General features: G+C 41.5%; 1 protein-coding gene across 2 annotated transcripts in view; it reads left to right on the top strand.

Annotated features, from left to right (window-relative positions):
* ntrk2a (neurotrophic tyrosine kinase, receptor, type 2a) overlaps positions 1 to 13,452 on the top strand; it is a 118,877-nt gene that overhangs the window by 46,135 nt on the left and 59,290 nt on the right. The gene's annotated exons all lie outside the window — the stretch shown is intronic.

Genomic DNA, 13,452 nt, shown 5'->3' with positions numbered 1-13,452 from the left:
TGTGAAGCTTCTGCTCCAGCAAATCTCAAAAGTGGTCTATTGGATTGGGATCTGGACACCGTGGTGGTCGTTTGAGTTCAGTGAACTCACCGTCATGTTCGAGAAACCAGTTTAAGATTATTTGAGCTTTGTAACATGGTGTGTTATCCTGCGGGAAGCACTTATCAGGAGATGGAACACTGGGTTAAAAAGGGATGGACATGGTCAGCAACAATACTCAGGCTGCGATGTTTCAGTCATGCTCAACTGGTACAATCCCCACATCATTACACCACCACTGACAGGCAGGGTGGAGTTAATGCTGTCATTTACACCAAATTCTGACTCTAACAGCTGCATGTCACAACGGAAACTGACACTTGAGACCAGGCAACATTTTTCCAAACTTCTACTGTCTAATTTTTAGTGTTGTTAGTTGAGGGGAGTGGCACCTGGTGTGGTCTTCTGCTGCTGCAGCCCATCTACTTTAAGGTTTGATGCATGTGTTCTAACATGCTCTTCTGCATACTGCGTAATGAGTAGTTATTTGAGTTATTGTTGCTGTCATATTAGCTCTAAGCAGTCCAATCATTCTTTTATGTAAACAAGGAGTTTTCACTCAGAGAACTGTTGCTCACTGGATATTTTCTTTTTTCCAGACAGCATAAAATTTCCCAACCGTTTAAAAACAAACCAAAATCCTGTGGTGTTAATTTTATCACTGTGGGATTGGATTCAATCTGGTCAGATCTTTTAACTGTGTTGCAGTTAACTCTTATCAAATTTTCCATCCATTAAATATCGCTGTGCAGTGACTGTCTGCACAATACGCAGTGCTGCATTTCTGAATGGTTAGGGTTATATCACTGCCTGATGCTTCAGTGTGTTCTTGAGGGTTTGGGTTTTTTTTAGCATTTTCACATAGGGACATATGGAACAGAGATATTTTCCAAAACAAAAGGAGTAAAATCTTTCTAGCCTGAGCCTTATTTAAGACTCTGTGTCAATGTATTCATAAATAAGAGGAGCTCATGTAAAGGTCAGCTGGTTAAGAGTTTTTGTGGTGCCTTCCAGAGTGTACCTGGACTTTTGTTAGCAACTTTAAAACTTGTTTGCAAGTCAGCAGGCTATTTGTGCTAAATGGCCTAAAGCTGTGCTATTCTGAACTGCCATGCAAAATTGCACACAATTATTTTCCACCTGACAAACTTGGTACAAAATGAGCCTTGAAAAAAATGCAGATGTAATAAAAAATGCTTTAAATTGTTTTACAGCAGGTTCTTATTCAGAGAAACTGTTTTAAAAAAGGACAGGCGTGACGTGTAACTGTGTCGTGTTAGAGGGGCTGTTCAGTGAGCACAGAAACAGAACTGCACAAATAAGTTTGTTGGAGAAAGATGACTGTGACATATTCTCAAAGGAACCAGCTGTTTATTTAAATTTGGGTTGTAATTTTTGGCTGTGAGATTGTCAGTCTGCTCACGTCTGTTGTTTATGTGCTTAGGGACGTCAGTGTGGCCCCAGATCTCCCCTTTAAAAAAGCATCATAACTTATAGCCCCGATTGCTGAAGCTTTAACAATAAAACAATTTGCAATAAATGGTTTTAATCCTCTTCAATGTAAAATTTATTTTAGTTAAAGTTGATATTTTTATACCTTTTAAACAAAAAATACAAACTATATTAACAACGCTAAGCGAACCCTTCTGCAATGCCTTCTGCAGGAAATGGCTTTAGCCCCATGTGACCCCTTGACATAAAGCATTGATGGATGGCTAGAACAGAAGCCACCCATCTTGGTGGTGTTTGTTTATTCTGAACTTTTTGTCGTGGAAGTTTTTCAAGGAACAGTTTGGTTTGATTGAAGATTTTAATGTTGAGAGCTGGAGAAAGAAAATTCAAAATGCCTACGGCAGATCCTAAGGGCAGCGATTGCTTGAAGTGCTCTAAAAATGGAAACTGCTCTTTTCCAAAGTGAAACGTTGCCTGAAGACCGTGTCTCTGCACTTTCCTGACTGCAGCTTTTTCTTTTTGTTCACGGCGCTATATAAGTGAACATTTTTGCAGTCTTTTCCACATTCATTTCTTGCGAGTTCACCTCTGCAGACTGACATATTTGAATTTGTGTTGTTCTTTGATCAGTTGTTGAAACGCTGCAAAGTTTAACAGACACCACAGAAACATGGTGTGATGCTGTAAAATGTCATCATTCTCAGAAGCTGCTTTCAAAATGTCTCATCTTTGCAGAAATATTCAGAATCGGACAAACACAGGAAGTGAAGTAAGCATTGGCAATGTTTATTCATTACCTAAACTGCCTCCTGTGATTTCATTTTCTGTTATTTTGTGCAGCTCTTTTCTGTGAAATCAGACAAAGCGAGCAATCAGAAGCCTTGAGAAGGCCTATTTTGAAAAAAGAAAAATGTTTCTGGTCAGATTGAAAGATGACTACCATCACTTGGTGTTTCTCTCCTCATCTCTGGTTACGCAGCTGTATATCTTTTTGCTGTCTTATATTGGTCGGCCTGACCTTTGCTAAGAGTCGGAGCTGTGAAAAATTAGATAGCTCAAACTGTGACTGTGAGAACAGGACATTTTGTATACATACTATTTAAGCAAGAACAGATGAAATTATTACAGAGCAGCTGAGCTTTTAAAATGTTCTTCCACTTTGAAATATGGAGGCTTTTTAAATTCGATCAGTCACTCTGAAATGCTCAGCGTGACCTCATTTTAGTCTTTCCACTGATGGCTACGCACATCAAAAAACATAAATGATCGTACAAGTAAAACCATGGCCTCGGGATGCTTACAAAGGATATATTTATCTGCATTTTTAAGACATTAACAACGCTATAGTCTGGGACATGAGGTTCTCTGGCGGCAGTTGAAATATATTAATGCAAATAATTTTCAGTAATGTTATCTTCAGATGGATATCTGCCCCTTAGGATAGATCAGGCTGGAAATAATAACTTGACCGTCAACTAATCACTACATAAACATGAGCATTATTTTCCTCAGAGTGAGAGTCCTATGAGTGCAGCTGTTGCTCAAGAGTATTCTGATATTCACTTGGCAACACAGCAAATATAATTAGACTCTCTTTTTGCTGAACTGAAATCATTGTACCACAAAAAAAAAATCATCTGTGAGAAGAAAAATGAAAAAGCATGAAGGGAAATCGTAGAATTCAGTTTCATCAAAAACACGGAAAGGTTCTTACTCTGTTTACTTGAAGGCCAACAGTTTTATCGAAACAAATATAACATCTAACAAAGGCTAGACAGCGGTTTGTTTACCACATACACAACAGAGGTAGTCTTTTACTGGATATGATACATGAAACCAGGAACTAAACAAGCAAACAAATAAATAAACAAAACAGAAGTATTTGTCCTGATTTCTTTGGGGGGGTTTTTCATAGTGGTCACACATGTTTCAGATCAAACACATTTTAGTGTCAGATTAAGATTAAATCTAAAATACAGTTTTTAAATATTGATTCATTTATTAAGAAAAAAAAAAGCCACCCAAACCTACCCGACCCTATGTGAAAAAATAATTACCCCCTAAACCTAATAACCGGTTATGCAAACCTTGGCAGCAAGACCTGCAGTTAAGTGTTTGCAATAACTTCTAATGAGTCTTTCACATCACTGTGGAGCAATTTTGGCCCACCCTTCTTTGCAAAATTGTTTAAATTCAACCACATTTGAGTTTTTTCCAACATGAACAGCCTGTTTAAGGTGATGCCAAAGCAGTTTAAACCACCTTGAAGCAATCCAAATTCTTCATTTTTTGGAAATTTCAAAAGTCATTTAAAGGTGGCATGATGTGCTGCTTTATGAAAACTTTTAGCTTCTATTCAAGGGATTTTTTGGATTCAAGTGGTCTGGCAGGAATCATGTCTGGCTGTGGATTGTGACATAGAGCATGAAGTGACTGTGGTTAACCACAGTTACTTCATGGTTTAACAAGGGGGCAATTACTTTTTTGCACAGGGCCATGTCAGTTTGGGTAGCTTTTTTTCCCTTTAATAAATGAATTCATCATTGCTTGTATATTTGTATAAATGTGTAGGGGCAACTTGTGAAGTTTTTTTGTTATATTTTTAGGAAGTAAAGATCAATTTCACAAACAGACGTTGGAGCTAGTTTGTCATACCAACACCAGGCAGGTTGACTGCTTTCTTAGATTGGTAATACTTTTAAAATAATATTATGAGATTAGATTATGCATAATCTGGATGTATATTTTTTGTTCTCACTGATATTTTTCTCTATCAATTCAGTTTTGTATGACTTATATCAGTCTCTAGATTCATAATCATGTCACATCAGTGCTTTTTAAAAATCCGAAATGTTCTGGCATCCCATAGGGACTCCAATCAAAAGCACCAAATTCTGCCCAAGCTGTTTTAATAAACAGAAGTATTTATTTGGTTAATGATTGCCATGGGTCTTAAATTAAACACAGTATCAAGTTAGGGGGGCTCTTTCAATTATTTTTAGGAAGAAAGACTCCGTTGCTGCATTGATCATCTGGAAATTATCAGAACTTTGGAGACCTTACCAGATCTCCTGTACCTATGACAGCTGTGGCATGCCCTGGCCACACCACACATGAAAAAGAGAGCTGAAACCTCGCAGGCTCTAATCCAAGAAGCAATGACCGTGCTGGGAGTTATCTCCATCTGCTCATGTGACTATCAAATGCTCGCCTGGAAAATCTGCTTGAAAAAAAGTGTTACCTTTGCTCCTGAAACACAGAGAGGAAGGTATCAGCTACTCTGAAATCGTGTGCTTTAACTGTGCTGTGTTTAGCTTAGTTTGTCTGGTTCCTGGTCCCTGTATATAATTGTAGTAAGAGCTTGGTTTCGATGCCAGCAAAAAAGTCAAACTCATCCTCGGTGGGTCCCTGCAGGGCTGCCCTTTGTCAAAAACTCTGTTCATAACTTTTACGGTAGGAGGTTATAGGCACAGCCAAGATGTCGAGGGTTTCCTGTTTGATTTCAGAATCTCTCGTCTTTGCTATTTGCAGATGATATTGTTCTATTGGCGATATCAGGTGGTGAATGTCCATTGGTTTGCTTTGCAGAATAGTGTGAAACAGCCGGGGTGAGAGTTAGAACATCCAGGTCTGAGGCCATGGTTCCCAACGTAAAAAGAGTCATTTTCTTACTACAGGTTCAAAATAAGGGAAAGGTGGAGCGGGAGATTAACATAAAGATCGGTTTGGTGTCTGCAGAGATCTGTCTGCTGCAATAAAGAGTGAGCTGGGTGTCAAAGCAAAGTTGCCAATTTACAGTAGAGATCAATCTGTGTTCGTACCTACTTTTGTCATGAGCGCTGGATAGTGACTAATAGAATGAGCTTGTGGATACAAGTGACAGGGTCATTTAGGACTCAAGAGTAGAGCCACTACATCTCTAGAAAAGAACCAGCTGAGGTAGTTCGGACATCGGTTCAGGATACCTCCTGGAGCCATTTAGGTGAAGTGTTTCGGGCATCTTGAACTGGCAGATGGCCCTGAAGCAGAGCAAGACATACTGGAAAGATGAACTCCTTGTGGCTGACTGATTGTGTGTTTATTTAAATGTTTTTATATAAGAGTCAAAGTGACCCTGATTGGTTTGGGACTCAGGAGGTGGTCTACTAATGAACAAGGGTCAGTTGCTCAATCTGTGGCTCCTTGGACAAGATACTGAACACCACGTTGCCTTCGATGGATGGAAGTGTGACTGTGTGAATGTTAGGTTAAAAGTGCTCATAAAACACAAATGTATAGAAAACAGGCATTTGCATGAATGTGTGTGGAAATGGGTGAATGAGGCTTATAATGAGACAGATCTCAAATTGAGCAGAAAAGCACTATATAAGCACCAAACACAACAGATGTAATGGTTACCTGAATGATCCAAGGATAGGAAATAAGCTTTTAAGTGGTTTCTACTTCAAACTGTATTTCAGATTTTTGTTTTACAAGATATGATTATTAATTCCTAGATTGGAAAATGATAATGAAGTACCCTGGAGTAAAAGTGAAAGATACAATAATAGAGCCATAAATTAAAAAGGCTACTTGGTTCAATAATCTGGGCATTTTCCTGTCTTATGCCAGAGTGATTCATGTTGTATTTATTCTCAGGAAGTTAAGACTTCAAAAATCAGAAATTATCAGTTGGAATTTTTTTCTTTTTTTAGGTTTTTAATTCTATAGTCATCAGATTTTGAGTTCACGACATGGGTGCTTGCCTGTGCAGAAGGATTTCATGTGTAAACAGGTACACCATGTCAGCGTGATGTTGTTGCTCAGACAGTATGACACTGTGTTGCTGTTCAAGGTCCTGCTGGTTGCTTAGGACACGTCACTGCTGCCAAAGAGTGTGTACGTTGAATCACAGTTTGGCTTTTTCTTGGCAGCAGGTTGGATACCCGTATTATAGCCTCTATGTTAATGAGGTTTTAGCTATCAATCAACCCCTAGTCCTGCTGGACTAAGGCAGCTACTCAAGAGGCCAAGAGACACAGAGAAACACACATGGAAGTGCACAGTTTTCTTGAATATGTATGAGTTGGCAAAAAGGCATGCCAGTATCGTTTACGGTGTCTGGCTGCTTTTGTGTTGCATATTTGTGCGTTTGTGTAGCATTTTCTGCACAGCGGGGGCCAAAAAAGTGGTGAGAGAGAGAAAGACAGCATCAGTACAGAGCAGTTGGGAACAGCACTATAACAGATAGAGGTTTATTGATGGATCAATTGATCGTTTGCCTGCCCAGAGAGAGCCAGGATGCTTCTGTCTTCTTGGCTCTGTTTTCATATAGCGGCCTAATGCTAAGGTCAGCAGCTCTGCTGAGAGGGTGGTGGTGGCATGTGCAACTTGGTATAACCAAAATAACGATGATGAGAGTGTGGAAATGTGTGTGTGAGGCAAAATGTTGGTCATTATTTTAATTCCTGTCATAGTCAATTTTTGGATAAATTGGTTCTGTTTTGAGTACTTGGGCTCATTTCCAAGTCCAGTCAATAGTCACATCCAAACTGGAGGTGCTGTTCAAAGCTTGCATCTATTAAAAAAAAAGGAAAGGAAAATTTGATTTGTCTTTTCTGCGATTTCAGGTATTGCTGATAAGTTTCCGTGTGTCACGACAATTACTGAGATGAAATTAAGTCTAAAAGAATTATCAGGTGAAATGTGTGATATGGAAGACTGTATTCATCTATAAATATTTCATTTTTAACCGTGTTCAGTAATATGACTGTAAAACAGATCAAACATGTGTACTGTGCTACGTTTGAGTCAATTGAAAACTATTTGATCGTAGATACAACTTTAGTTTGCATCTTTGTTTATTTGACAAACTATTTTTACCATATAACCCAGTAACGGTCAATATTTCAGTGGTTGTGAGTATGTGTGTGTGTTTTGGTTAAATGATGTTGGGCTCATGGTTCTTGTGTGAAGGATAGAGGAAAGGGGGGAAATTTTTAATCAAATAATCAAATATTTGATTAAATCAAATCAAATATTTTAATCAAATATAGTGAAAGTAAAGTGGAAAAATAGAAAGAAAGCTTGAAGCTGTACGCATATGAAAGACAGTCTAAGCAGCGCACACTACAGCACAGACTGTACTGGATGTTAGCAGCGTCTGAGAGCAGCCAGGTGGATTTATTACCGTAAGTCCAGCCCGTGGGCCAGTGCCGAGCTCTGTGCTTTTGCTGAGCTTCCAATGTATTTCTAATCTGACATAAGATAACTGAGAAAACATTTCCTGAGAAAATGCTTATTGGACAGAACGAGAATGAGAACACTTCCAAAATTCTGAGGACAACATTGTTTTTGTGGATTCTGTTTTTATGACCTTGTGTAACTGGAAGAGGCAGCTTGAACCCGACACAGACAGAAAAGCAAACATATTTCCTAAAAAACTGATTACACTGAGTTCTAGTCAGAGTACTCTCAAAATTATGAGGAAAACATCATTTATGTGAATCCCGTATGCCTGACACTGTTTTTAAAATGCTTTTAGGACAATCAGATCTGGTGTGGATGACACACCCAGTGTAAATGACCAAGAAGATGATCTGGGATGCAATTTGTTTTTCTCAGCTGTTCTGTTGTCGACTTGCTGCTGTGCTTGGAACCATTGTCATGTTGCATGATCCAGCTTGGGCCAAACTTTAGCTGTCAGACCGATGGACTCACATTACACCCTAGAAAGTATCGTGTCCCAACAGGGCTTTGTATATCAAACACAACTGTTTGATACTGTTAAACAAATACTTTGCTGGTGACATAATAACTCTACAGAGTAGGAGCTTTGATCTTTAAGAGGAATGCAAGTAAAATATAAAAACTAGTGGTAGTTATGTTATTACACCTTCCAAAACCGAAAGACGTCTTCAAATATTCATAGTCGAGGTTCTGAAGCCTGAGAATGACTTATTAAATATCAGATTTTCACTGTAACGAGCAGCTATGATTCACAGTAATGTACAGCTCTTTGTGATAACGGTTAAATGCTGTAAATACTTGTGGGGGGAAAATAACAAGCAATTGTATTTTTTTGTTTTTCCTTACTTAGTGTGACTGTTTTTGTCATTAACAAGCAGATAGACACAGGGGAGTGTAATATAAATATTCATCCATCTTCATCCGCTTTATCCGAGGCCGGGTCGCGGGGGCAGCAGCCTAAGCAGAGAAGCCCAGACCTCCCTCTCCCCAGCCACCTCCTCCAGCTTATCCGGGGGAACACCAAGGCGTTCCCAGGCCAGCCGAGAGATATAATCTCTCCAGCGTGTCCTGGGTCTGCCCCGGGGCCTCCTCCCGGTGGGACATGCCCGGAACACCTCACCCAGGAGGCGCCCAGGAGGCATCCTTGTCAGATGCCCGAACCACCTCAACTGGCTCCTTTCGATGTGGAGGAGCAGCGGCTCTACTCTGAGCCCCTCCCGGATGGCCGAACTTCTCACCCTATCTCTAAGGGAGAGGCCAGCCACCCTTCGGAGGAAGCTCATTTCTGCCGCTTGTATCCGCGATCTCGTTCTTTCGGTCACTACCCACAGCTCGTGGCCATAGGTGAGGGTAGGGACGTAGATCGACCGGTAAATTGAGAGCTTCGCTTTTACACTCAGCTCCCTCTTCACCACGACGGACCGGTGCAGCGTCCGCATCACTGCAGCCGCAGCACCAATCCGTCTGTCGATCTCCGGCTCCCTTCTCCCATCACTTGCGAACAAGACCCCGAGATACTTGAACTCCTCCACTTGGGGCAGGAACTCATCCCCAACCCGGAGTGGGCACTCCACCCTTTTCCGGCTGAGAACCATGGCCTCAGATTTGGAGGTGCTGATCCTCATTCCCACTGCTTCACACTCGGCTGCGAACCATTCCAGTGCGAGCTGGAGGCCTTCACCTGATGAAGCCAACAGAACCACATCATCCGCAAAAAGCAGAGATGAGATTCTGAGGCCACCGAAGTGAAAGCCCTCCGCCACTTGGCTGCGCCTAGAAATCCTGTCCATAAAAATTATGAACAGAACCGGTGACAAAGGGCAGCCCTGGCGGAGCCCATCACCCACCGGGAACGAGTCCGACTTATTGCCGGCAATGCGAACCAAACTCTTGCAACGGTTGTATAGGGATTGAATGGCCCGTAGCAATGGGCCAGACACCCCACACTCCCGCAACACCTCCCACAGGACACCCCGAGGGACACGGTCGAATGCCTTCTCCAAGTCCACAAAACACATGTAGACTGGTTGGGCAAACTCCCATGCACCCTCAAGTATCCTTGAGAGGATAAAGAGCTGGTCCAGTGTTCCGCGACCAGGACGAAAACCCCATTGTTCCTCCTGTATCCGAGGTTCGACTAGCGGACGAACTCTCCTTTCCAGCACCCTGGCATAGACTTTCCCAGGGAGGCTGAGGAGTGTGATCCCCCTGTAGTTGGAACACACCCTCCGGTCTCCCCTCTTAAAGATGGGGACCACCACCCCGGTCTGCCAGTCCAGGGGTACTGCCCCTGATCTCCACGCAACATTGTAGAGGCGTGTCAACCAGGATAGCCCTACAACGTCCAGAGCCTTCAGGAACTCGGGGCGGACCTCATCAACACCAGGGGCTCTGCCACCAAGGAGTTGTTTAACTGCCTCAGTGACCTCGCCCCCGGAAATTGGCGGGTCATTCCCCTCATCCCCAGACTCTGCTTCCTCCTCGGAAGACGTGTCAGTGGGATTAAGGAGGTCCTCGTTCTTTAATATAAATATTAAAGTAAAAAAAATGTTCTGGGCTCTAAGGGGAAAACTAATGTATCATTGTAATGACCAAGCTGCTGAGAGTATTACTCTGTACAATATCTAATAAGACCAGAGGCCTTTTTTTAAAACATTTTTACAGTTCGAAACATTTTTTAACTACAGCCGAGTCTCGACACAGCCAAACTACCACACTGAAGCAGTGACAGATGTCTCACAGCTGTCTCCTTGAGCCAGTTTTGAAGTTGTTCTCTTTGTCTCATTTACTGCAATACAGGATTGACATTCAGGGGAAGTGGCGGTGAAAAGGCAGTAAATAATTGTGCAGGGAGATTTTCAGTGCAGTTCATTTTTAATGTGAATAAAATGGAAACGTTGATGCTGTTCAGCTCCTGGCTTTGACATATAGTGTAGTTTTTCCAATGCATGGACCAATGTTTGTATGTGTCTATAGTTGTCAGAAGGTCTGCAGTGTGACACAGTCAACTTCCGTTGCCCATTGCATGCTGTTGCCATGGCAACCTGCGTCATTGCTAACCTGCGCCGCTCCAAAACTAAATCATTATCACTTGCTGAGTATGAAGGTAGTGATTCACTCCTCTTGCGCACACATACGCGCGCACACACACACACACAGATATATATATATATATATATATATATATATCTATATATATATATATATAAATGAGGACACATGAACCGACACCTGGTACCGACTGAAGTCAGCAGTTGAAGCTGAAATGAGAGCAGACAAAAGACGTCAATTTGTAAATCCCAAGTTCATTACTGCAGCATGGTGCCTCAAGCAGAGAGATCTTTTGCTCCATTTACTGGCTTTGTTTATGAAGTGAGTCATGGCAAGAAAAACATTTTTCGCTCTTCCTACACGGACCGGCGATGATTGGCAGCAAAACATGAGACTGATTTGGATTTTGAAGGTTGAAATTATACCTTTAAATCTGGCTGGTGTGCTGTTTTGAGACGCAGAGTAAAGAAAGTCTGGCACATCAAGTGGCGAACTGTATTTGTTTTGAATATTGAAGAGCAAGACAAACAACAGGCAGCTGCAAACCTATTTATGAGTGCCCGTCCGTAAATAGACGTAGACAGAAGAGCATAGGATTTCCTTTTTCTCACACCATTTAAATCAGTGGTAAGGTCCTCATTCTCAGCGAGTAGAATAATCTGAAAATCAGCCTCTATCTGAAATAAACACAACAAATCTTTAAAAAACACATCAAATTTTTAAAGAAGCCCAGAGCTTCTTACTTTTCAGGACTTTTTCAGTTGAGAACCTGGATCGTGACCCAGTCCTGGCTTCGCTAAAATACATAAACCATCTCACGGAAATCTTCGTAAGGCACCAATAAACACCACCCCCCGCATCTCCGATGTTACATTCCTCTGCTGTGTGCTGGGGTGCCAGCGTACTAAACATCCAATAATGATCCTCAGCTGGATTATTATTTCTTACATCTTAGTAACAAATCCCAGCTTTAAAAGTGTCGCTTTTATTTGTAACATCACCACAACGAGGAAGCTCAAGACACTTCCCTCGCGGGGGGCTAACTGGGTTTACTGTCTCCGCTGTCACTGCCTGCTGGTAGTAAAGTGAGAGTCTGTTGTTTTCTGGCATGTTTACTTTTAGTCCACTGCCAATCTGGAAAATTTTCTTTCAGTTTTTGCAAAAAAGAAATGACAAACACAGCTTAAGGAGGGGAGCCGAATGTTGTTTTTGGCTCACCTCATCGTTTCCTTTATCATAAAGTGTCAGCTGTCTGGAATGGTTTTCTCCTTTACTTTCCTGCCCTGACAGATGCCTCAGCCATCACTTTGCTGCTGCTGCTGCCTGGGCTGACTTTATTCCCAGTGCTCGGGCTACCTAATTACACATCCTTCTTACTTGGACCTAGACACATTGTTCTAGGGACAAGGCATAACAAGCATGTTTGCAGTTACAGGATGATTACACACAATCTGGATGTACGCCTCGCTATTATAAGTTTACTCGTTAGTGCTGTTTTTCACTTTCAATAAGCGGAGATGCTAATGGGGGACGTTTATCATTACCATCCAAAACTCCCCTAACCCCTGGCTCTCATTAGTTTTTGGATTGTAGCTTCATGTTAATTATTTGTCAGTTTACAGACTTTGTCCTCAGCTCGTGCAGAATTACAACCCTAGCTGCAGAACTAAACAAAAAATGTAGTTTGCTAATTATTTTCTGTAACTAGGTAATTGATTGGGCCCCATATATTAATGAATTATCTTCCATATTAGAATAGGTATAAAATGACAGAGATCGGATGTGGTGTTGATGTTTTTTATTCCGGACTTGTTTGCATTTGAGCACTGTTGACCTCGTGACATACTAGCTCTGTTTGAGCCAGCAGTAAAAGCTACAAGCTTTTTTGGACTAATTTTTCTTCATAGCTGCAGGAGTTGGCAAAACTCCCCTCTAAAACTCAGCGGGAGATGCAAAGCCAAACAGTATGTGAAGTCCAAATGATTCGAGGCACGTTTTTTATTGTGCTAGTTGGACATTTGAAGCAGTGCAGCAGAAAATCAGCTGAAATGCAGCTGAAATTTGTATTGAAATCGCTGCTGTGACACTCCTGAAACGTGACTTTCCATCTCTTTTTCCCCTCCCTCATCTCTATATCCCTCCTCTCATCTGTTTGATGTTGTCTAAGACATGCCTCTCTCACATATCAGCTTAGGCCACGTTTTTTGGGGGTTTTTTTTGTCTGTGACATTTCTTATTTCGTCCTAGACATTTGGCATGCATTTGAACCTTAATGCCACATCCAGCAGAGAAGTTTCATTTGTTTTGGTTGGCTCAGCCTCTGTCATAAACTGACAGGTTGGTAATATACACATAATCCTCTACCACAGATACGGCTGTTCTGTTGTGCTGGCACAGACTCCCCCAGTGACATGCCAGGTGTTGGTATCAGTCTGTAATTTTACAAAGAAACATGCAGCTGATTATCTTTAATGAATTGTGCGCGCCTGTGTGTGTGCACATGTCTTTGGCAGAAAGCGTAAACAGTTGGAAATGTGGAAAAGCCCATTACAGTATCTGGTGTGTGTGTGTGGGTGTATGTGTCTTCATTGATCGGAGTGCAGTTGAGCACTCCAAAGCAAAGTTCAGATGTGTTTAGGATCAATGAATTTATTGTTCATGTTTGCAAAAAGGTCACTTCAC

This window comes from Oreochromis niloticus, linkage group LG12, assembly GCF_001858045.2.
Source record: "Oreochromis niloticus isolate F11D_XX linkage group LG12, O_niloticus_UMD_NMBU, whole genome shotgun sequence".
Taxonomy (NCBI): domain Eukaryota; kingdom Metazoa; phylum Chordata; class Actinopteri; order Cichliformes; family Cichlidae; genus Oreochromis; species Oreochromis niloticus.
The sequence above is the reverse complement of the archived record's forward strand: the minus strand, read 5'-3'. Positions and strand labels throughout refer to the sequence as shown.